Source organism: Ambystoma mexicanum, chromosome 11, assembly GCF_040938575.1.
Source record: "Ambystoma mexicanum isolate Mex_15411 chromosome 11, UKY_AmexF1_1, whole genome shotgun sequence".
Lineage (NCBI taxonomy): Eukaryota > Metazoa > Chordata > Amphibia > Caudata > Ambystomatidae > Ambystoma > Ambystoma mexicanum.
In genome coordinates this window covers 1,122,435,944-1,122,461,449 of record NC_090934.1, presented here as the reverse complement: position 1 = coordinate 1,122,461,449, position 25,506 = coordinate 1,122,435,944, and the positions used below count along the sequence as shown (strand labels likewise).

Below are 25,506 nucleotides of genomic sequence, written 5' to 3'. Positions count from 1 at the left end.
ACAAGAACAGCCTAAGCTAAGAGCCTTACAGAGAAAACTAGAGGAACCATCATAGGCAAAATAAACCCCAAATCAAATCTCCTCCTCCCTGTTCGCTCCCCATACATTACTTGCCAAGCAAAACACAAAAGCACCTATTCACAGAATTCTGTCAGCTCAGGTGCATATAAAATCGAGAGCAATACAGAGCCTTCCCTGTCATTACAATCATGGACTGAGTGCATCAGATGTTAACCACTGTTCACTTATCCTAGGGCTCTAAGCCTACACAGGCACGTACAGCCTTTATTCAAGATTTTGACAAATTCCAAAATACTCCCCTAAATTGCAAACAAGTTGGATACAGAACTGAATAAAAATGTGAGACATTTTCTCGATAATGGAGACGTTCCACATTTTCCCAAGCCAGTCATCTAACTTGGGAATATAGAGGAATTGCCAATGCGACGCAAGTCCGTTCTTGGCCACTAGTAGGGCCTTATTTGTCAGTTCCATTTCGTAATGGTGCCTCGTGGAGCGTAACCCCTCCCAACTCCCAAAAGACACACATATGGTGAGAGTGGTAGGATGATTCCTCAACTGATCAAATTGTATTGCATATATCCCTGTGATAGGGTTTGGGACAGGACCCTGTTAATGGGGAACAGGGACCCCTCCAGACCTAGGGTAGGGGGCATTTTTGGTCAAATGCTAAAACCAGCCCAGTCCCAAAGGTGGGGAGGGTGAGCAAGGGGGTCCCTATCCGTGAAATCCACTCAAATGTCTTGAATGTCAATGTGGGTACCACCCTCTATCACATGGTACCTCCCAGTACTTGTTCTAGCCAGGGTTATATTTTGACTTTTTCAGGACAGCAACTCCCAGAATGCACCTGGATGCAACCAAGACAACCCAGCCATACTCAGGGGAATAGAATCAAGAATGGAATGGACTGGGATGTCTCTAGCTAAAGAAAGCTGAGACTCCCAACATCCAACCTACCAACCCGAGATGGACCCCAGGCATAAATATTGGGGCAATTAAAACCAAATTGAGAGTGAGAAGAGAGTGCAAGAAGAAAAGAGAAGACACAGAAATCCTCCCAAAACCAAATAGAAACAAAACACACCAGCACATGAAGAACGGCCAAAGGAAAGCAAGCAGCCTGAGCATTTGGCTGATGCAAATGTAAACATGAAATGGGGCGTGGCTAAGAGGGTTTTTTAAAGCTTGCACATGTGTAAGCCACGCCATGGGACATTAATAGATACGAATTATCCCACAGTCAGATGAGCATTGGAACCAATAGAAAGGGGTGATATAACCAGTAAGAAAAGAATATAAAAGGGGAGTGAATGACACAGTGTGAGTTGTAGGGGTGAGGTCAGGAAGCGTGGAGGCTGACCAAGAGAGCAGGTGGAGGATGTATAGGGAAGTGGAGTCCTGAAGAGTTGCTGGTTGTGTTTGTGCAGACTGCAGGAGAAGTATTGGTTGTGAGAGAGAGTAGTATGTGAGAGAGAGAGTGGAACGAGTTCAGCGTAATGTGGTGAGGGGTGTGTGTAAGAGATGATTGAGAGAGAAAAAAGATACAGAGGGAGCAAAGTAGGAGGGTAGGAGGTGAGGAAGAAGGCCAAATGGCGTGAAAGAAGGCAGAGAAGAAAAGGGGTAATAGAATAGAGTGCAAGGCAGAAGGAGTAGCGAGATCAGGGACTGCAGAGAGAGGGAGCATGTGCACGAGAGAACGCTCCATGGAGTCTGTTACCGGCACAAGAAAACCATAATGTTCTGTTAAGAAACCTGGGCAGTGTTAGGTCATAACATCTCTAGAAGAACCGTATAGGGAGCCAGATGAAGCTTTTTGCCTTTAGGCCATTGTCAACAGCTAGCCTTAGACTACATGTGTTACCAATCTCTAGCTGGAAGACATGAGGTTTGGAGACAACTGGGTTAGGGTGAAGGGAACCCACTGGAGGTTGAGCGATGGAAGACCATTGGGATACCCTGCCCGCACCATGATCATACTAAAACCAGTGATTTTACCATTCTGAAAATAAAAAAACCTTTAACCGTCTTTCAGAATCTGGGACTTATTGAAGTCATCCGTGACACCCTTCTGTGGGTGTACAACTTCAGGCACATCTACCAGATGTGGAGATACCCCCATGCACCTCTGCAATCCCTAAAACGATCCCCAGATCTATCCTTATAGACATGGTTAGTGTACCTGGGTTTCAAATGCCATCTATAAAGCGTTTTAACAGCTTGTTTAGCATGTTGTGCACTAATACAGATTTTCTTGGTCCTATGATGTATGCTTACATTGCACTCTTGTCCACTCAGGGCTTGTGTTGCCTTGCCTTTGACAGATGTATGCAGTGTCCAATGCCTTCATTGAAAATAGTGCATCTATTCTCCCTCTCCCACTCCAAAAGTGAATTTGCAAGCCTTGAAGGACCTGCTATCTCCTTCCTGAAAAATTACAAAACAAATTCATATACCCTTTTCCTCATTCCTGAAGTTCTTTTTGCCATATACTGGAGAAAACTCTGGATTGTATTGCATAGGGGCTGCAGGTCCCAGGAATTAAGTTATTCCCAACCTGTTGGCAAGACATTCAAAAACCTGTTACTGTATACAACAAAGGGTGTTCCTACTTTGCCTTAGGTTTATCCTTTTTGGAAATACAAACCATACATTTTAAGGGTTTCCATTTGCAACATTTTCGATCACCTTGCATGTCTTAGGTGATTGAGGATCTAGCCAGTCATTCAAAACTCACCATTGAGCAGCTTGGCAATATTTCATACGATCCTTCACTCTGCCGTTATATTAGGTCGCATTGTGAAATTCTATGTATGAAATCCATCCATATGTGGTGCAATGATCCTGTAGCAAACGTTTAATAATGGGTCTTGGAACTTACATTGGTAGAGACTGAACATCATTTAAAAGCAGCAGCAAGATAATCATTGGAATTCCTGGAGGTCAAAGAAATGTCCAAATGCATGATATTTTTCATTGCCCTTCATGTTCAAGCTTTGAAATGAGCGTCTGACAATGGGGGTTAGATTTAGTTTCAGGGGTTCACTCTTGTCCAGGTCAATTTTAAAATCAAAGATGCCTTGGAAAGAATCCAACAGCCAGAGCAGAAAAGGTATGGATATGCTGTGGTTCCTTAAAGTGTGTACAACATCTGCAAATAACACCACCTTATGTGAGGAACCTGGTTTTTGGATGTCCTGAATGGAATCACACATACTTATTCTAGATGTCAGAGTTTCCATTACCAATGCAAACAAAAGCAGGCACAGTGGGCACACCTGACATGTTTTTCTTGTAAGCCACAACTCCTCAAATAGGAAATATTTCACTGAGAAGTTCGTCAACTGAGCAGATACCCCGACGATCCGTCTGACCCACCCTATAAATTGCTCCCCCAAACCAAATTTCTCCATCAAACTCTGAGGAAGAGCCACCAGCATAGTCAAAGCCTTTTTCCACGTCGAGAGCCAAGAGACCTGCAGGAGTTCAGATTTTGAGGGTAATAGAGATTAAGTAAAAATCTTCCAAATATTGTCAGAGGCTGGTTTTCCTCTCACAGATCTAGCTTGCTCCATACCTATAATTTGTGAAAGAACTGAATCCAATCTATTAGCCAGGTAACTAGCATTTAACTTTGCATCTGTGTTCAGTAATGAAGTAATGATATAGGGAGAAAGGAGCCATAAAGCAGCGTGTCCCTTCCCGGGTTTAAGGATTACTGAGATTTTAGCCCCCACCCCTTTTTGCACATGTAAATAAATAAGTTACACAAAGGATCTAGCAAGTGTTTGATGAATGTTGTAAAAAAGAAAGCTGAGGAGCATTGAAGCCTTGGGGTCTTGTTAATTTTCATGGATCGCATAGCAATCAAGTGCTCTTTTTTTGTTATTTTATTATTCAATTCTAGCTTCTACTCCTCTGAAACAGATGGTAAAGGACGTTCCTCTGGGAATTTGGTTATCTCTTTAGCTCTGAGCCCTTCCAGAGTACAACTCTGTATAATAATTCCTAAAGTCAGCTAATTTATCTTTTTATAATCTCACTATATTACCATTCGCACATTGAACTTTAAACAGATAATGTCCTTCCACAGACTTCCGATTCTTAGATGCTTCATGGGCAGTGCCAGCTGACAACGTAAAATTGTTCACTAGCAGAGGGCGAGATGTGCCTTGGCAATGCTCCTCTTCAACAGTCCTCTCTTGACCCTGGAAGTGGCAGCGTCCAGCTCATATAGAAGGCACACCACACTCCATGACCTCAGTTCCATTTTATAGAGCGCTCAGCAGTCTTTTGCTGTCAATTTCGTTTTTGACTTCATCATTGTAAGATAATCATGCCACCTTCAGCAAGGCCTCAGGAGTCAAGCAGTGCAGTGACTTAGATGCTCATCACCAACTCCATATAAGTTGGGTGTCTAACCGTCACGTCATAAATCCAAAGGTGATCTGTGCACATGTTGCTAAAGTCTTGGGAAACCCCCTCCTTAAGCGGATCATCAGATAATAACCCGCCACTGAGAAAAAACCTTCTTTAGAGAGTCAAGGATGTAAGAGATCCCACAAAAAGCATTGCAAGAGGATGCACTCAGAGTGACTCCTCCCATTCATTTTCTTTGTTGGGGCATACATCGTAGCACCAATCCGTTGGGATGAGGGTGAGGAAAATGTGTATGACTCATCAGGCAAAAAGGACTGGCCACTGGCCTTTTAGAGACGTCTGCGAACTTGACAGCTCCCCAGATTTAGATGTCATGGAGACTTCTCATTATAGCCACCTGAATGTAGTCTTCAAGCCTTCGGCATTGGATGTCCATCTAGACCCATCAACAATATGAATTAACAGACATTCTTGACAAAAGACTGTAAAATTAGACACTCTTACCTTTTAATCTGGTGGTTGCTGATCCAGTTTACAGTTGTGAGAGTGAGGCGCTATAGAAAACTGCAAAAGTACTGCAGTTAGTCAAGCAAAACCCTTCAGTGTACTCCTTTGCAACTTCCTCAGAGTGCCTTCCCAGGAGTTGCTTGCAGATTTAAACATTAATCTTGCTTCATGTATAGCGGAAAGACCCATTTTCCGGCTATATAAATATTTTAAAATGTTTATTATTATAGTTCAGTCATATTTATGGCTTTTGTAACAAAACATCAATAAAACACATCATACACGTATAGTTATTACAGATTAAACCAATTAGTAGATAGCACTAATACATTACTTTGGTCTAATCCGCACAAAGGTAAAGTGCACCATAGCCGAGTCATGGCTAACCATATGAGAATACCAATCTATTGCTAAACTAACCATTTTAATGATGTGACATGCTTCTGCTCCTTATGTATACAAGCCTGTATAGTAACCCAGGTCTTGGTTAAATGGTAAATAAGCAGTATGTTTTGCCCTTCCATAAACTCAAACCATAAACATTTGTAATACTTGTGCAACAGGTGTATATCCTCTGATGCAATTAGAGCATATTTATTCAAATAGTAAGTCTTAGGTTAGTCAGGTTTGTTGGGCCTGCAGAGTCTGCATTTCCTGTTTTATCTGTTTACACTGTGTCTTGCTCCAATTACTTCCCATGTGTCCACCAAGTTGAATTGTATTATTTTAAGGTAAACAGTGTGCAGATAAGAATGTGGGAAGGCTATGCGATAGTTGGGCATCTGTAGTGATGGTTTCCGACTTCCCACATAATCTCTGCTGCTGCTCTTTGCCGCCAAATCCGTCCAGTTTTGCGCACAATAACAGTCCTGTATGTTCCTTTTCACAAGATTTTTAAATTCAAGTCTAGTCATATTGTTGTCGATATTGATTTTTTTGCTTCCAACGCCTTCCTTTATCAACAATTTGTGTGCTTGGAGGCTTCTCCGAGGGCTCACCTCCCTCTCCTTCCACTGAAGCCAGAAACCTTGGGGTCATCTTCGACTCCTCTCTCTCCTTCATCCCTTACATCTTGGACCTTGCCAAGAAGGCCCACTTCCAACTTTAACTCTTTAGTGGCATTCTCCCTTTCCTCACCTTCCCGCAGACGCTCAATGCCTCTAGAGCTCTGGTCCACTCCAGGCTGGATTACTGTAACAGCCTCTTCCTCAACCTGCCTCTTTCTATACTCCGCCCTCTCCAACTAATCCAGAATAGGGCTGCGAGAATAATCCTTGGCCTCAAGCCCAGGGACCGTATCTCTGCAGCCCTAAAAACTCTACACTGGCTCCTGGCTGCTGCAAGGATTAAATTCAAGACCCTTTGCATCATCCACAAGGATGTCTGGGGCCTGCGACCACACCGCATACAGCTCTCTCTTACTAAATACTCTCCTTCCAGATCCCTTTGATCTTCTCACTCCAACTCTGCTGGTCAAACGCTTCTCTAAGCAGGGAGCTGGAGCAGATCCCTCTCCTCAAATGGCTCCCTCATATGGAACAGTCTCCCTCTCTATTTCCGTCTGCAACCGGACCAACTCAAGTTTCACAAACAACTCAAGACCTTCCTCTTCTTCTTCCCTATCCCCTTCCCCTGCTAACCATCCCCCCTGTCACTGAGATTGGTGGCCTGATCCCTCAAGAGTCCAATTAGATGCAGGCCCCCCTTGACCAATCACCACCAGCATCCCCCCGACACTGCCCTCTGGGCTCGCACCCGCCTGTCGGGTTTGCCTTTGCCCTGCACTTACCTTGGGTGGTAGACCAGCCCCCCTTCGCTTGGAACGTCTCCACCCATGCACTTACCTGTTACTTTCCTTCAGGCACTCCCCCTGCGCGGGGGACCATAATAGCCCTTACCCCCACCGCACCAGCCTTTTTCTTTCTCTTTACTGCACTTGCACGCTCTGAATGTCACAAGGCCTAGTAGGACCATTGTTTGTTTCTTTTTATTCAGTGTTAATTTTTCAACATATATTTGTTCCGTTGTTGCCTCCCCTTTGACTTGTGGAACTTTGATACACAGTCTTGCTGTATAAGCGCCTTATAAATACCCAATAAATAAAATAAATCTTATCATGAAGAGTGTCTTCTTCAGAATGAGCCAGTTTATAGTGGTATAGCATATTGCGGATGACTCTGAGTGAGGATATATAGTTTATCAGAAATTCATTATGTAGAAATTCCACTGATGTTCTTACCAGTAAATGAAACAGTGATTTCAGACTGGTAGCTTAAATCCTGTTAATAAAGGTGTTGCTTTATTTCCTCACACCTCTATACCATACATTCATTTGGGCACTTTGATTTATAAATGGTGCAGATGGAACAAAGGGAGTAATCACCATGCTTGTTCACAAATTGGTGAGTCGCATCAAAAACTTTTTTGCATGTCATCTGGATGTCTCCATGTAAGTCTGTCATTGTGGTCAATCCCCTTATATTTTTTATGCGTCACTAGTTCGATAGGATGTGCATCTTGTTGCCATTTCAATGTGGATTTAGAGGTTCCATTCTTGCTGTTGGCAAATGTCATGATCTTTGTTTTTGTAGCGTTTATCTGTAGGTTAAAATTAGTAGCATAGGTTGAACATTGCATTATCAAACTTTGAAGTCCTTTAGGGATGTAACTAACCAAAAGGAGGTCATCCACGACACATACCAAGCTTAAATTCATAATACCTAGCCTATGTGGCTATGCAGTCGGAGAGGTCAAGGATAATGATATATCGGCCATGTATACGTTGAAAAATAGCGGGCCCAATATACAACCTTGTTTTAGGCCCTTCTTAGTTGGTGTAGAGGCAATGAGGATGCATATTCCATCTATTCTGACTCTGGTAGATGTTGGTGTATAATGAGCTTATGATGTTTAATAGTCCACAAGGTAATCCCCACTCTTTTAATTTTAGCCTCAGTTTGTGTCTATTTATAGTATCAAATGCGAGACCAGGTTGTCCTTGGTGGAATGACCATTTCTAAAGCCTGATTGTTTGAGTGGAAGGATCCTGTTGTTCTTTGTCCAAGCACTGAGTTCTTCTAGCAGAATTCTCACAAATACTTTTTTCTGCAGCATCAAGCATAGTGAATATCCTATAACTTGCTAGTTCCAGATGATTGCCACGTTTGTAAATCAGGACTGTAATGCTTTTACCCCAGGATTCGGGGAGAGGTCCACTTAAAGTGATTTGTTGAAAGGGATTATATGGAATAGTGCTCAACATGTCTGAGTCGATTTTTAAAAGGGAATTACATAAGCCATCCGGCCAGGTGCTCTAGAGTTCTTACTTTAAAAAAAATTAAGTTTTGTATAGTTTGGCGAGTATAGGTGATCCTCCAGACTGCAACGTGCCAAAGGCGATCTCCTGGAGCCTTGTCTCTCAATCACAGAGTTGCTTCTATCTAAGTCTCCCAAGCATCTTTATTGGCTCTAACCAACAACATCTTGTTCTTACTAGAATCATTCATCACGATTTCCCATACTTTGCAGGGGTCATTCTCCTTAACAATTATGATGAACTCTTTCCATTTTTCCAGCTTCGGTATGTTTCTATGTTTACGCAACCATTGTCGACACTCGTTTTTAAAGTTCTTACAACACTCTGCACTCTTTAGTTTCTCCTAGTTGCTTCCCATGGCCCTTCTAAGTTCCCTCCTGAGTTCTCTCTGCCTATTCCGTATCACTGCGTAATATGGATTTTGATTTTGGCAAGTGTGAGACAGGCATGGTATCAAGAGAGATGACACAGACATATATTTCTAAAGAAAGCTTTATTAATGATCAGGTAGGTTTAACGCTTAGCTAACCTGATTTTATGGTGGGGTTTTCCATGCCTAAAGAAACCTAAAGAAAGGCTGTGTCTATAAATCCAAACCAAAACTCTGTCTGTGTAAAAACCTTAATTGTCCTCACAACTACAACAAAATCTAGTGCACAAATGTTCTCAACCAAATATAAGTGTTCAAGTTAAATATAGTTCCAATGTAACTTCGTTTCAAGGAGATTTGATCACGTTATGAAGTTACCTTTTGTAAGTTCACTGGCATCACAGTTCACATCAAAAGAAGGTCTTGGGCTTCCCTTCCCCAATTTCAAATGTAATCAAGTTCATATAACGCTGTGTTCTTGGTACTCCCTTGCCCAAGATAAACACTCTCCAGTTCTTTGATTCTAAGGGTTCTCTTCCCCAAGATTTACACTGAGCAGTTAACTTGATTCCTCTGTTCACAAGTTCATAAGAGCATACCTGGTTTGTTTGATCTGTCATTTGTTTAGCTATACCCAGGACACACACTTCTTTGCTGCTTTTCCAACATGCAGTGGTTTCTGGTCTAGGTGCAGTTATCAGACCACACTGTCAACCCATTACAGGTCACGCAACTAGCAATCACATCCCTTGTCTGTGATTTCACTCTTGATATTGGTGATGTTAGTGTTAGGAAACGTCCTGCTTTAGGTGCAGTTGTCAGACCACATGGTCCACCCATCACAGTTCACACAACCATAGGTTTCCCCAAAGCTGTTGACCAGTTCAAATATTCAAGACAACTCTTCACTTTCACATTATAGTTAAAGTGCTTTTATGATAGTGGTTTACTTGATATACTTGATTGTCCCAGAATGTTTATGCAATCTTTAGCACTTCAAATTCTAATCAAGTAACAGCTTTCTTTTCATTCCATATTTCACAAATGTAACATTTACTTGGTTTCACTCAAACCATAACTTTCCTGACGCTCATTATTCAGGAAATGTAACATTACATTCATCAGGATAGCACCTTTGATTCTGTTTGGCCTTCAAAACATGTAACTTTAAGTTGTGCAAACTTGAATAACAACTTTTATGCAGTTCCGTATTCACCGAATGTTGTTTTCACTTGAGTGGGTTTAAGCAGCACCTTTCAGGCAGTTCAGTATTCAATAAATGCAGTTTTCACTTGTGTGCGCTTAAGCAGCAACCATCAGGCAGTTTGATACTCAATAAATGTAGTTTTGACTACTTCTGTGGACCGTTACCAATTCCAAGGTCCCTCGGAGCGCTCCGGCGTTCCTAGTGTCTCGACACTGGCCAGGTCTCTGTTGTCAGTTTGCTGGGTACTCCATTCAGCACACGCCGGCCTTCGTGCTTGGCTCCGCCTCTGCTCCTTAGCAGCTCCTGCTGTACACCTTCCCACACAGGGGCTCCCAGTCCTGCACAGTTACCTTGGCAAGACTCTTGGGGTCTTTATCGGCGTGTCAGCATCTCGGCTTCTCGCTCCTCAGCGCAGAAATTCTTTGGTTCGCTTTTTCCTCCTGCGACTGCACCTGCCATGTGCTTCTGTATTCCACCTTTTATACTCTCCTCTATTACTAACAGGCTGCAGGTGAAATGTGGTATCTTCAATTGACTGACCCTCCTTTGGTCTATTAGTGCGACATGTCTGATCTGCATTGCCATATGCCTTCATACCACTTTTCTTCGTTTCAGTACCAGAGTGATGTTTAGAATAGGAAATCTGCAGTTTTCCTAGTTGCCTTTTATTTTTCTCAGTACTTAAGGGAAAACTATAGGGGAGGATGGGATGATGTTGGCAATAGCCCATAAAGGCTAAGGGTGGGGACGGTAGATCAATATCATGAAGGGGGGGATACCATGTCTTGTCTTCGGTAACCCTCTCTCCAATCTCCAAGAACGTGTCGCGCCTTGCAACACTTGTGTATAGGCGCGTTATTAAATGCCATATCATATCATATCATAACCCTCCACTCAGGTGATACTCATTCAGAGACGACCTGCTTTGTCATAGACCTGCGTACATGGTGAGGCAGGATAGATTAGGAGTTGTGGTTATAAAAGGAACGCAGAGATGTTTTTCCATGAGCGGGCAGAGTACAGGGAGCTCAGAAAAGTCACTTGGTGGGTTACTCCTTGCCCTCCACAGTGCCCACCCCAATACCGCTCTGGGTTTCCCTGGGCACACTGGGTGTCAATGTGGGAACAATTTCAGCATTTTTGAGTAAGTGGTGCTTCTTGACTTCTGCAACCTGGGCTTTGCAAACGGTTGGCATGGGGTAGTACTTTCCACTCCTGAAGAAACCCCTCGACCACCACCCACCACAGATTGTTCCTTTTCCAGATCCCCTCCTTTTGGAGGAAATTCAGGCTCTCGTGCAGAAAGCAGCCAGAGCACCGATAGCAGGGGACTGGAAGATGGTGAGGTATTCTCATTTTTTGGCTTCCAAAAAGGATGAGGATGTTTGCCCCATTTTGGTCCCGAGACTCCTGAACAGGTTTCTGCTCCAGACACTAGATGTGAAGGACTGGCTTGTGTCACTGGACCTCTACGATGCTTATTTTCATTTGCCTGTCCGTTCAAGGCACATGAGGTTTGTGATAGGTGGCACACACTACCCGTTTTGCATGTTTCCTTTTGGCCGGACCCCTAATCTCAAGCGTCTTCACCAAACTGAGTCGGTGGTGGAGGCTTGTCTGAGGAGGGAAAGATTCATGCGTTCCCCTATCCTGATGATTGACCCATCAGAGCTTGGTCACCAGAACAGGTGGTGTCTCATCTTCACCATCTTCACCAACTTCACGTTTACTGTATAGTCTTATTTCTCGTGACACCTTTACAGGAGCTCCTGTTCATCAGAGCAGTCTTGGATACTTACTTGAGAAAGACTACAGGATCTCAAACATTTCTCAGATGTTTGACATGCTCCAAAAACTTTCTTTCAGTGTCAGCCTTTCTTCACCTTCTGAGCCTTATGGCATCCTGCATTTCTCTGGTGACTGAAGGCTGGTTTAAGGAAGTGGTCCCTCAAATGTCTTCTTTGTTTTTCAGTGGTCCCAATGCTCAGACAACATGTGGGACTTGCTTTGAGTCTCGATTCCTATTGGGCAGGGTCTATTATGGTGGACCCAACTTGACAATCTGAAGGCAGAGTAACACTTTTGGAAACCTTGCCTGGAGATTACAATAGTCATTGATGCTTCCCTGAAACACTGGGGCGGCTGGAAGATCTCAGAGTGTAGTGGCTTTAGTCCATGGCTGAGACCATGGTTAATTTAGTTTAGTTTATTATTTGTATAGCGCAACCTAACCCTGAGGTATCTGGGCGCTTAGACATGGAACATTTGTTACTTTTACAGTACAGTAGAGGAAGAACAAAGAATTGTAAAGACCATGTTACAAAATGGTTGGAGTAGCAACAGTGGGTATACGAACCAGGTTGAGTGGTCAGTATGTCTGCAAGATGGCACATAGTGGGTAGACGAAAGGAAACGTTGGGCTGGGAATAAGTACTCCGCAGACTGAAAAAGGAATGGTTATAGACATAGCAGTAGTGCAGGTACAGTAATTAAGGGCAAACTGGAAGAGCATAGGCCAAGTGCTAATGATACATATCGAGTGAGTGGTGAGCTAATGTTGCTGGGTGAAGAGCATGTCCTTCACTTTGGATCTAAAAGACCAGAAAGAAGGTTTGGCTCTAATGTCTGTAGGGAGTGTGTGCCAGCCCTTTGCTGCTAACACCGGGAAGCTCGACCCACCTGCTGTTTTCAGGTTGTACTTGGGTATATTAAGGCAATGTAGATAAGTTGATCTAGTAGGTCTGGTGGAGCTGTGCCTTGAAAATGTGTCAGTCAGGTATTGGGGTGCTGTCATAGAACAGCATTTGTGGGTGATGATAAGAGTGCGTAGTTTCATTCTGTCACGTACTGGTAACCAATGTGAGTCCCGTCTAATGGTGGAGATGTGATTGGTACGCGGTATGTTTAAAGTGCATCGAAGGGCATTATTCTGGAGAACTTGTAATCTATTCAAGTTGTAATTAGTAGAACGTAAGAATAGAGTGTTACAGCAATCCAGTTTGGACAAAATCAAGGCCCTGGCTAGGGTGAGGCAACTGTTTGGTTTGTAGACAGAAAGGGTTTGCATGCATTGATTAATTCATTAGTATAAGCTGTGGTGGAGGCTTTAGAGTTTTATATGCTTTTTGAGGGAGAGAGTGGAGTCAAGGTAGATGCAGAGTATTTTGACCTCTTTGGCGACCTTGATGATATTACCGTCGATGTTGAATGATTGGGAACGGGGGTCAAGTTTGTTTAGACTGACTTGGGTGCCAACGATCAGTAGTTCCATTTTATCGTCATTTAAACAGAGGCTATGGGCCTCATTCCGAGTATGGCGGTAAGGGATAGCGGCCACCGCTAACGAGAGCGGTGGCGGTAATCCCTTACCGCCATACTCCGAGTTCCCTTAGCGCCATGGTGCTTTTAACACCTGCTTTTAGCAGGCGTTAAATACCATGGCGCTAAGGGACCTTGATGTTAATTACGCCACCGTAATTTACGGTGGCGTAATTGACGCCTTCCCCACTCCCATTATGCCCTATGGGGCAAGAATGGGAATGGGGAAGGGTAAATGGGGATTGGGGAATTACCGCCCCGCCAACCTTGGAATGGGGCGGTAATTCCGCCAACCACCAAGGCGCTGCCGGTCCGGGTACGGCGTCAACCAAGGCGTTAATAGCGCCATTGGTTAGCGCCGTACTCGGAATGAGGCCCTATGTGTAGCCATCCAGGCCTGTATTTCTAGATAGATTTCATTTATCTTTACAGAATCTCTCTCATAGCAACCAGTGAGAGCGATGAGGACCTGGGGTGACATCCAGATCATCAAGACGATCAAAGAGGAGCTTAGTAAATATATTATAAAGCATTGGTGAAACACAGGACCCTTGGAGGACTCCGCACTGGATAGGTACTGGTTCAGCAGCCGCTGTGGGTGCGAAGACCCTAGTCGTCCTACTTGAAAGGAAGGATTGGATCCAGTTAGTGGCATTCGGTGAGAATGCTGCAGCAGTGGAAAGGTGTTTAGTCAGGATATGATGGTCGACCAGGTCAAAAGCTGCAGATAAATCCAGCAGGAGTAGGATGGCCAGGTTGCACTTGTCTGTGACTTCATCCATTTGGATTTTCAGGTCCAAGAGGGCTGTTTCAGTCCCAAGTCTGAAGCCGGATTGTCGCAAGCCTAGAAGATTGTTGTCTTCCAAGTGTTGTTGAATTTGGAGATAGGCCACTCTGGTATCTTCAGGCGGAATGGGACTGTCGTAATGGGTCTGTAGTTTGTCGGTATGTTGGGATCTAGGTTTTTTTTATTTTAGTAGAGGCATGACCCATGCTTCTTTGAGGTTGTTAGGGACTGATGAATTCTTGAAAGAGGAGTTAATCAAGGCTGTGATGAAGGATGCCAATTCTTCTGCACCATCCTTGATAACTGAAGCGGGGTAGGAGTCTCCCTGGCAGTTAGACGGTTTGTGGTTCGAGACTGTATTTGCCACTTCTGCCGTAGTTACTGGGGAGAAATGGAATGGAGGGCATGAAGGCAATTGAGGGATGGGAGCATTGCGTGAATGGGCATTAGGAGCGAGGCTATTCTTTTTGGTCTCAATTTTGGATAGAAGAAGGGCTATCTTGTCTAATAAGGCTTGCTGGATGTTAGCACACCAGGCCTTGTCCCTAATTCAGTCTTCAGGAGGCAGCGCAAGAGACTCCAGTTCCTTTAAAATAGAGAGTACCAGATTCAGCATTCTGAATTCTGGTATTATAGATCTCCTTTTTAGTATTGGTAATGGCCGCTTTGTAGGTGGCCGCAGTAATGGAGAACCTTTCCTTATTGGAGAAGAGGGGTCTTTTCTCCAATTAGCTTCAGATGTTCTTTTAATAATGCGTAACGCTTTTAGTTCAGCAGAGAACCATTTATTTAAATGGGTGGCACGTTTACCCTTTCTCAATTTTAGGGCTGTAGGAGGATGAGTCTGTATCTGAGTTGGGAGGAAGGTCAGTGATAGGCTGTATCAAGGGTAAAAGGTTCTCTAAGGTCATGTTGCGTTTGTTCCTGGACAAGGATTGTGGTGCGACAGCAGACGTGTTGTTCTGAGTACCTTTAGGTATGGTAAAGGTGATGCAATGGTGGTTTGACCAGGCACAAGGTGTATAACTGACCATTGTAACAGCGCAATTAGAGTCAGCCAACCAGTCCATCGTTCTACCTTTCGAGTGGGTAGGCTCATTGATACGTTGAGTGAAGCCCAGTTGTGAGATAATGTCATCCAACGTAGAGGCGCTAGAGTAATTTGGGTCCTGGAGACTTAGATTGAGGTTGCCTGATAAAATGATTTGCAGGCCTGTTTTGGTATTTAGGGTTAGAAAATAGGTGATGTCTTCCTCAAAAGAGGATATGGCTCCTGGGGGTTGATATATGAGGTGAAGTAGGATAGTGTGGGTGTCAGAAAGTGGGAGTTTAACTGAGAGGAGTTCTGCTGAGGGTAGGCCTGAATTCGAGAATTCTCTAAGGTTCAGGTGGGATTTGGCTATGAAAGCCACTCCGCCACCTTTCCCAGTGTCTCTGTCTGATCAAATGATTGTGTAGTTGTCAGGAATGACTAGTGATAAGGTGGGACCTGTGGCAGGGTATAGCCATGTTTCAGTAATGGCGTGAAAGTCCAGTTGGTTGGTGGTAATAAGGTCAGCAATGCCAGGTGCGTGAGCGACCAATGAGCGTCCATTAATAAGAGCTCCCTTGAAGGTTGGTATATCAAGGAGTGGGGCTCCTTGTGGTGGATTGTGTAGTGTGGTGGAGCTGGCGTCACTATGTAGGCATGAAGGCGCAGATGGAGGAGTAGAGGTTAGAGATACGTGGGACCTGTTGGAGTCATGTGGGGCAGGTGCACTGTGAGTCGTCATCCTACAGTGGAGGCGAGAGCCTAGTCTTGCATTTCTCAGGCTCTCCAGAGGGCATGGAATCAAAGGTGTTGGTGGGGTGCCAAAGCAGGTAATCCATTCTGCAGAGCAGATGCGATATACAATGGTGGCAGTGGCTGGATGCAGAGTATCTGAGGACGGGTAGGTCTGCAAGGCTGGTATGAATTTAGTGGGTGCTATGGTGTGAAAAAAAGGTAGGGTACTCTCTGTGTGAGTTTTACTCTCCGTAAGGTAACCATGGCGAGAATGTGCAGGGCTGGACAAGAGTGAAAGCGAAATAATGTGGAAGACTAGGTACAGTACTAGGCTGGTGGTTAGGTGCTAGTCACTACAGATGTGCATGGAGTAGTGCAGTGGGTGAGAGAGGTACAGTGCTAGATACAATGGGCTAGATACAATGCTAGGCAGGTGCTACTGTGGGCCAGGTACAATGCAATGGGCTAGGTACAATGCAATGGGCTAGGTACAATGCAATGGGCTAGGTACAATGCAAAAGGCTAGGTACAGTGCAATGGGCTAGGTACAATGCAATGGGCTAGGTACAATGCAAAGGGCTTGGTACAATGCAATGGTCTAGGTACAATGCAAACGGCTATGTACAATGCAAACGGCTATGTACAATGCTAGGCAGAAGCTGGTGTGGGCTAGGTGCACTGCAATGTGCTAGGTACAATGATTTAGTTTCACAGTGAGGCTAATAAGCTATCATCAGCATTGATAACGGGTTAAGCGTGGTGCAAGATCCTGGTAGTTGTGAGAAAAGAAGGTGTGTATGAGGATACTATAGCACAGCATAAGGCTGGTTGCAGGTATCTCTGTGAAGTGGAGTTGAGATGCTCTTAGGTAAACACAGTGGAGCAGAGTTAGCAGGGTGCCATTTCCCAATTAGCATAGGGTACAATGGCAATTGGCACAATGTTGAGGCAGAAGTAGCAATCACCAATGGTGCAGTGAAGGTACTCAGCAGTGGTGCAATAGGCACTGAGATATATGGTAAGGCAGAATGTTGTTCAACAGAGGGTACAAAGGGGCATTAATATGCAGTCAGGCAGAGCAGCAATCATAGCTGCACAATGGCAGTACAATGAGGCACTAAGATACAATGGTAGGCAGAATGGCGAACAGCAAAGGTACAATGGGGCGCTTAGATGCAGTTAGGCAGAGCGGCAATCACAGCGGTACAATGGCAGTGCAATTGGGCACTGAGATACAACGTTAGGCAGAATGGCGATTCACAGTGGTGAAATAAGGCACTTTGACAGAGTTAGTCAGACGGCAATCATCAATGGCTAGATGCAGCTTGCCCCGGCGTGACCAAGATGGATGGGAGCTGCATACAGCGTGTTTAGAATGTTCAAAGACCTATACTTTCGTAGGCACACAGGCGTAGGACGTGTTGAGCTTTCAGACACAGTGGGACATGCGCGAGAGGTGTGCTTGCTAAAGCGGGCATCAGACTCTGTATGGTAGGGGGGCGCTGGGCATAGCGCTGTAGGTACATTTTAGCAGGCCACGCAATCGTAGGTCGTAGGAATACGTTTACCAGTATATATGAGACATATGCAACAGTCAATGTTATCTGGGAACGTCTCACCGTGTAGGATGGCGCTACCAGTGGTAACAGAGTATAGTGGGAATATGGACTGTTGGTGTGGCGAGTTGCAGTGTCCTCTTAAAGCTGGTGCTGCAACGGAGAAGTGAACAGAGAGTGTAGGTGCTCGGAGCTCATTACGCTCGGTTAGGCTCAGTCAGGAGCCTTTCTTGGTTGCCTTTGTTGGGGGCCGGCTATTGCCTGCTGGTGCCCCGCGATTGGTTATGTGACGGTGACTGCCCAATCGAAAGGCAAGTAGTTTTAGAAGCTCTGTAGATGCCAATTTCAAGCAGAGGAGGCCATTTTACAGGTGCAAACCTTGCAGTTTGCTTGTGCAGTGAAGTGTTATAGAAATTCTCTCAATAGAGAGTTGAAAACATCCTCTTGCCCTCATCAGTATACAAATATAAGCTAGTGTGGCTATGTCTATTTTGTTATCCTACTAGAAATAAAGATCTACCTTCTTTATCAATCTTGCTATCAGTTATGAAGAATATCATACTGCGACCAAACAGAATGCCCACTACTCTATTTTTCCATTAAGCTACAGCAAAACATTGTGTAGGGAAAAATCCTTAATCTACCAACATCTTGTCTATTGAGATGGCATAACATATCAGCTTGAACACCACTTAAAATGCAAAAGATGGTACTCTTTTGTTAGCAGATTTGAAATCATTTAAAGAATATGTTAGAAGTTTGAAGTGTAGTATAAAGCATGTGACAATGTCAGTCGCCTGACCTTGTCAAGAGGGGATGGGAATCCCTCTCAGCCTGGGGTGGGAGGCTTACCAGGGAGGAATCTAGGACCAGTCCTACCCCAGTGGTAGACTTTGGCAGTTGGGAGGACTCCAATTCCTATTCCCTGCCCATATTCCAGTTTATTTTTGAGCGGTATTCATTTTCAAAGCCCCATTCCTAAAACTCCAAGTGCTGGACAAACCTTTTCTTCATTCTGTAGAACCACCATAGACACGGAAGTACTTTAAAGGGGGAAAACCATCAGCACCAAACCCCATAGCATTCATACACACCACTAGTGAAGGAAACACTGTGGGAAGAGAACCAGAGGCCCGCCACGCTGATGCTGAGTCATACGCATAGAATAGGACTCTATAAGAGAGCGGCATACAACAGGCCTAGAGCTGGAGCTCCTACCGCCTGCTTGTGAAGCCACATACTGCACATCTATTCAGGCTCACCTGGGAGGAAGACTGGTGCGGGCCCCCTAGACCACCAGGGATATAAAAACAAACCCCACAAACCAGGACTTACCTTGGGGGAGGCCTGCTCAAAACCCACTAACACAATCTGGGACATTGAAATGGACAAGCCGCCATTGTTTCTGAGGGGCCAGCGTGGAAGAAGGGGTGGGGCTTATGCAGATCTATGAAAGGTTTTTTGTATGGAGCACCTCCCGGATGGGGAGGACAGGGCCAGATTGGCCAGGGAAAGCAGACCAACCAGGGCATAGGGAGGGGGTTAAAAGAAACTCAAGGAGGCAGGAAGTTGTGGGCTGTTCGGGTGAGATCAGAGAAGGAGGTGACAGACCAAGAGCCCAGCAGGAGGGAGGATGGTGGAGTGGAGTGTGGAGGTGGGTTTTGGAGCAGATGAGGCATTGGTTAATGAATGCAAGTGGTATGGCTTTGTGAGTGTGCTTGAAAGAGTGGTGAGTGTGTTTAGGCGAGGAAGTGTAGGGAGTTAATGGGAAGTGATTGTGTAAGTGAGTGAAAGAGTATGAGTAGAAGGTGGGGTGGAGAAGCAGTAGTAGTGTGAAGGAGGGAGTAGTAGTATGAAGGAGGGATTAGCGGTGTGGAGTAATGAACAGGATTGTGGAGGGGGGGGCGCTGTTGAGCAGCCAAGCAAGATGGCCGCTTAGCCTTGGAGCTCTGTCGTGGCCCACCTGAATCCTTGTCACATCAGCGCTAATCCTGATTGCCCGCTGCAGCCACTGCCACGATCTTTCTGCCGGCATCATCCTCCACCAGCACCTGTGTTTTGGGGCTGAATCGGCGCCCGGGATCCGCGCTTCAGACATCTGAGGCCCCTTCGCGGCCTCCCGTGACTACTCGAGGCCGCCAGCTCCGCCACCGATGAAGCATGCTTTGGCTCCTTGTGTGCCGTGACTGGGCTGTAGCCCGCTACCTCCGCAGCCGAGTGCGGACTTCTCGCCCGCTCCTGAAACAGAGGGGGCCCCGCTGGCTGTGGTGCCCGCGGCTGCCTGGGCTGGCTGGTCGGGCCGTCCAGTGTGCGGGCGGTCACTCCCCCGTGGAGGGGGGAGGCCCACGAACCCATCCTGAAGATACCATTGCTGGGACTTCCTTCAATCTCCTCCCCTCGATCAAGAGGATCACGCCGTCGGACTGCTGCCGGCTTCGGGCCTGCGCCCATTGGCCTCCAGACAGCGGGCGGGTCTAGCCACCCCAAACGCTGCAAGGTGGGTGCTGGGGGCTCCGTTTTATCCTCCCTGCTCCCTCCAGGTGCGGGTCCCTGCTTCCCCTGGCCGCCTGTATTCTCGGTGCCTTCTCCGCCTGCTGTTGGGCTGCCTGCACGTGTGCTCGGCCTGCACCTGCCTTTTTTTTTCCCGCAAAGCGTGGCTCCTGCATCCTGCCTCGCCACCAGCACTGCGGCCTACCTAGTAGTGGTGGTCGCGCGCCCATTTCCTTGCCCCTCGCCACATCTTGCCCCGGAACTCATCGGGCCGTGGCCACTATAGCGGACTGACACACCTCAGGGCGCCAGTGTGAGGGGAGGTGGCCCACCCACCCAACTGTCCGATTGATTACGGTGCCATTCCCTGGGTGGTGTGTGGTCCCCGCGCCAACTGGCTGCCATCTCAACGCTCTGGGCCTTGGCCGATTTTGGTGAGCCACCACTCACACGGGACACGCGGGGGCCCCTCAGCTCCTTCAATCGGTGAGCCCTCCGCTCCCCACGAGACCCGCACTGTCCTGGATCACGCATACCCCCTGCTGGCCTACATCATCTCTGCTGCCACGCCAAAATCTGCCTTCCCCACCCTGTCAGCGTACTATCAGCAGCCTTGGGCCTACAATATCTGCGGTCGGTGGCTGCAGCCCTGCCTTCATCTTCCCCTGCGGATCCTCGGCCGCTACCCGCCTCTAACTCTGCCAGGTCTGTTAGGGGCTCCCCACCATTATAATGTCCAACAGAGCGCGAGGTGCTAACAAAGTGTGCACTATGGACAAATTTGCCAAGGCGGCCCCTTGGGCGGACCCTGCGTCCTCCTCTGCGACACAGGAGGACAGCGAGACATTGCCGGATCACCCGCAACCGGACCTAACCACCATGATGGAGTCCATGGCAAAAAACTTTGCTTCCTTCCATGAAAAGCTGGATGACATCAACACTAATGTCGCCTCCCTACGCGCCCAAATTGACCAGCACGGGTCCAAGCTCACGGAGACGGAGCAACGGATTGGTACCAATGAAGATCACATTCATACACTTCAGGCCACAGTTACAGAGCTCGTCCGCGACATGAAACAGGTCAAAGCCAAGAACGATGACATCGAATCGAGGTCACGGCGAAATAACATTCGCATTGTGGCGGTTCCTGAATCAGCACTCAAGGGTCGCATGGAGCTCGCAGTTGAGCAACTCATCAAAGATCTCCTTGGTAACCCTGAGCTCTCACCATTCTTCACGGTTGAAAGAGTGCGCCGCTCTCTGGCGCTCCGCCCTAAACCAGGCGACTTCCCCAGGCCAATCATTGCAAAATTACTGAGCTACAAAGACAGGGATCACATTCTCCGTTTGGCCAGAGAGAGAGGCGAGCTGAGGCTTGAGTCCCAAATCATCACAATTTTCCCTGACTTTTCGGTGGGGGTCCAGATGGAGCGATGCCAATTTAGCGGGGTGAAGAAGATGTTGAGAGACAGGAAAATTGAGTACTCTATGCTCTTCCCTGCTCGTCTGAAATTCATTTACCGCAACAAAAGTTATTTCTTTACGGTCCCGGATGAGGCCGTTAAGTTTATCGAAGCGAAGGTCCCTCTGGTGAATCCTCCAGTGGAACAAATGGACGACGATTGACCCTGTATTCCCTGGCCTCCTCAGTTGACCTCTATCGGAAGAGGAGGCCGTGACACTGTTCACCTGGCGCACGGTTGCCCGCCCCCTTGTTACCCTACTTGCTGGTTGCCCATGGTCCCCTGGCGCCTTAGCTAGTACTTTGCACCCTGCGGGAGTTGTCTCCCTACATCTCATGATGGTGTTGCCAGATCCCGTGCCTCCACTCCACAAACTGGGCCGCACCGTCATGCACTGACCTGTGGTAGTCACAATTTCGTCCTTGCTATCCTAAAACCACGGTTATCCTTAATTTGTAACCTCTACTTTAATAGTCGAACAATGCTGGAAAATGTGAATGTTGTTATATGTCTAAAGTTTTAATATGGGTGGGCCAGATGGCAGCAGCAGCCCCCACTGCAGCTGCAATGCCGTGTACGACGGTGAGTTTGTGTTCGAGCCCCGTTTGGGCTACTTCTCAGGCATTGCCGAGTTGGGGTTGGCACGCAGTTTGGTTGCAGGGTGGTTGCCTATACACTGCTAGTCATTACTGGGCAGTGAGGGTGGGGGGTGGGACAGTTGGGGTTTGTTTTCCACAAAATGGCGGGATGGTCCTGACTGGTACGGCAGGGTGGCAGACCTGCCTCGTCACAGCGCTCCGGTTGATATTCAAAGTGAGAATCCCCATCTGGGATGTTCCTTAACTCTTTAGTATGGCTATTAGAGTATTGACGTGGAATGTACGGGGGTTGACCAATTTTACCAAATCTCGTAGAATTACTGCGTACGCACAGAGGCATGCGGTCAAAATTCTCCTGTTGCAGGAGACACATGCTAAGAAACTCTTGTCATCAAACCTCGCACAGGCATGGGCCCCAACAGGTACTATACTCAGTACTCCACTCAGTCCAGGGGAGTCCTCACTCTCATCCACAAATCAGTTGGGTTCACGGTTCACACATCCCACATTGATCCTGAAGGTAGATTTGTGATCCTGCACTGTACCTTAGCTAGCAAAGAATGCCTGCTTGTGAATTTGTATGCTCCCAATATTGATTCTCCCGACTTCATAGATACGGTATCTTCCATCCTCATGAAATATGTAGATGTCCCCATCATATGGGGCGGCGACATGAATCTCATACTTGATATGGCCCTAGACAGAACAACCACGGCCCGTAGACCTATAACCCGAGCGGCCAAGCAGCTGCTAACTAACATGGGCTCCTTGAATCTACACGATGCCTGGAGAACGCTCCACCCCCAGGAGAGGGACTACACGTTTTACTCCACGGTACATGACAGTTCCTCGAGAATAGATCTATTCCTCCTGTCAGGTAGCCGGATGGACAGGGTTTCTCATGTTAAGATCCTCGCGCGCACACTCTCTGACCACTCTCCCGTGCTACTTCAGATCCAGCTGGGTAATGCCTCTGGGGCTCGCCCCGCCTGGCGTTTCAAATCCGACGCTCTATCAGATATCGTCTTTAGGGCTGAGATACTAGCTGACATAAACCTGTTCTACAAAAATAACAATGTCTCTGAAACGTCCGAGGGGACCCGTTGGGAGGCGTTCAAAGTTTACATCAGAGGAATGTGTATCTCTAGAGAAGCAGGGGTCCTCAAGGGCATAAAGCAGGCCTTAAATCTCTCCGAAACCAAGCTTAAAACTTTAGAACAAGAGTACGCCTCCAAGCCAGCACCTGCCACCCTAGCGAAGATTAGGACGAAACTGGAATTATTTGAAGCACATACCCTTAGTGAAGTAAGATATTACACCCGCCCTGCGGCTGCCTGAAGATATGGTGAGGGGGACAGGCCGGGCAGGACCCTGGCCAGACTGGTCCGGTCCGAGGTAGGCAGGGCTCGTATAGATAGTATTATCGATGAGAAGGGGGAGAGACACTGGTCAGACCAGGCTATCCTCCTTGACACTTTCGCCAGTTTTTACGCCAACCTATACGGCCCCCAACCAGCATACGGCCCGTGACCTTGACGACCTACTAGAGTCCATCCCTATGACCTTGATCTCTCAAAGCACCAGGGAACTGCTTGATGCCCCGTTTTCACTGGACGAGATAGTCCAGGTGATCTCGGATCTCCCTAAGGGCAAGCCCCCGGGTCCCGATGGACTCACATCTGAGTTCTATCAAGAGCATGTTGCCATATTAGCGCCGATACTGCATGGGCTTTGGACTGAATCACTCCGCTTACACACCCTCCACCCCTCTTTAAGAGAATCATTAATCACCGTCCTCCCAAAACCGGGGAAACCTCCAGACGAATGCGGTTCCTACAGGCCCCTGTCCATCATTAATACTGACATGAAGATCTCCGCTAAAGTAATTGCCAATAGGTTCCTTCCATTCATGCCTCACTTAGTCCATGCCGACCAGAGCAGATTCGTCCCTGGCCGCTCTACGGCACTCAACATCCGGCGTCTGTTCAACTTACTGTCTAGAATTGATTCAAATGCGGACGCGGTGGCAGTCACATTAGACGCCCAAAAGGCGTTCGACATGGTATCATGGCAATACTTATGGGCTGTCTTGGCGAAAATGGGAACAGGGCCGAACATGATCTCCTATATCAAACTGTTGTACACGGGACCATCGGCAAGGGTGCTAGTTAACTCCGTCCCCTCTTCCCCCTCTGAATTACACAGGGGTACCCGGCAAGGCTGCCCATTCTCCCCCATCCCTTTTGCGCTTGCCATTGAACCTATGGCCGATCATGTCAGAGATCGACATACTCATAAGGGCGTTTGGTTGCAGGGTACACTGGAAATCATTTCATTGTACGCGGATGACGTACTCCTCTACGTCAGACAACCCTCCACATACTTGGACCCAATCATTCGAGATATAACAAAAATAGGCACCTATTCGGGCTTCACCATAAACTACTCAAAATCCGAAATCTTCCCTCTCACTAAAACAACTCAACAACCGTCCTGCGAATTCCCCCTACGCTGGTCCCCGGCCGGGATCAGGAACCTCGGGGTTCAAGTGTCACTGGATAAAGTTTCCCTGCTGGTAGACAACCATGAAGCAACGGCGCAGCTCATTGAATCCAAGATGCTCAAGTGGCGTAATCTCCCTCTATCCCTTGCGGGCAGACTCTCCCTAATTAAAATGATTGCGGTACCTAAGCTCCTCTATATTTTTGTGAATGTGCCAGTGTGGCCAGGCAAGCAGTATTTCAAGAGGCTTCACACAGCATTTGCTCAATTTCTCTGGCACTCTGGGGCGGTCCGCAAGAAGTGGCAACATATGACCCTGCCTTACGAGAAGGGGGGGCTTTAATGCCCCCGATTTAACTCTCTACTGGAACGCTGCACAGGCCCAACCCGCCCCCACATGTTAAATTGGAAAAAATGGCGGGCGATGGTACCCACATCATGACCCAGTTACCTGAACAGCCAAGATGGGGTCGAGTGGACCTCCGCCCCTTCACCGGCACCACCGGACTCATCTTGATACCTGACTCTTGCGTACTATTCTACTATTCCACAATGTTCACCCCCTTCAAAATGTGAAGTTGATATTATCTGTGATGCAATGCATATTGATACTGTTATGCTGTTTTCTTGCTTACATGCTAACTGTGCTGTGCCTGTCTTAACCAACTGCCAATAAACAAAAGTTTTTAAAAAAAAAGGATTGCGGAGAAGGGAGTAGTTGCCAGAGGATGGTGCAGCAGGTATGGAATAACCACATCCTCATCGTTATGGCAATGGTGGAGGAGCTCAGGACCCGTCCTACAATGGTATTGGCCCCTAAAAAGAAGACCATCGCAAGATGGCACCGGCTTGCCAATGCACACGTCATCACGCCAAGATGGCGTCCGCCACTCGAATGCTGTTGAACCACACGGCAGCTACAAAAGAGAACATCAAATGATCAGCCATGCGTCGCAACTCGCTATTAGATTTGTTACATATGATTATTTACTCGAATCCTGAATCCTACATACTTCTCTGTGTTTCCTTGCCCTGCGCTCCTCTCCTGCTCTTGCCGTCGTATTCCTCTTTTTTCCTACTCTGCGTCCCTTGCCTGTTTCCCCTCACTCTGTCCTGGTTCCACTACCATGGTTCCTGATTTGTGGAGTCCCTTCCAGATCATTGGGATTTCAACTTAGTGCAATGTAGCTGCACTTCCTGAGGATTATTTCTCCCTTTGAAGTGT

The 25,506-nt window shown here is 46.8% G+C and overlaps 1 protein-coding gene across 2 annotated transcripts in view; it reads left to right on the top strand.

Annotated features, from left to right (window-relative positions):
- ALPK3 (alpha kinase 3) overlaps window positions 1–25,506 on the top strand; it is a 1,238,914-nt gene that overhangs the window by 571,714 nt on the left and 641,694 nt on the right. The window lies entirely within an intron of this gene.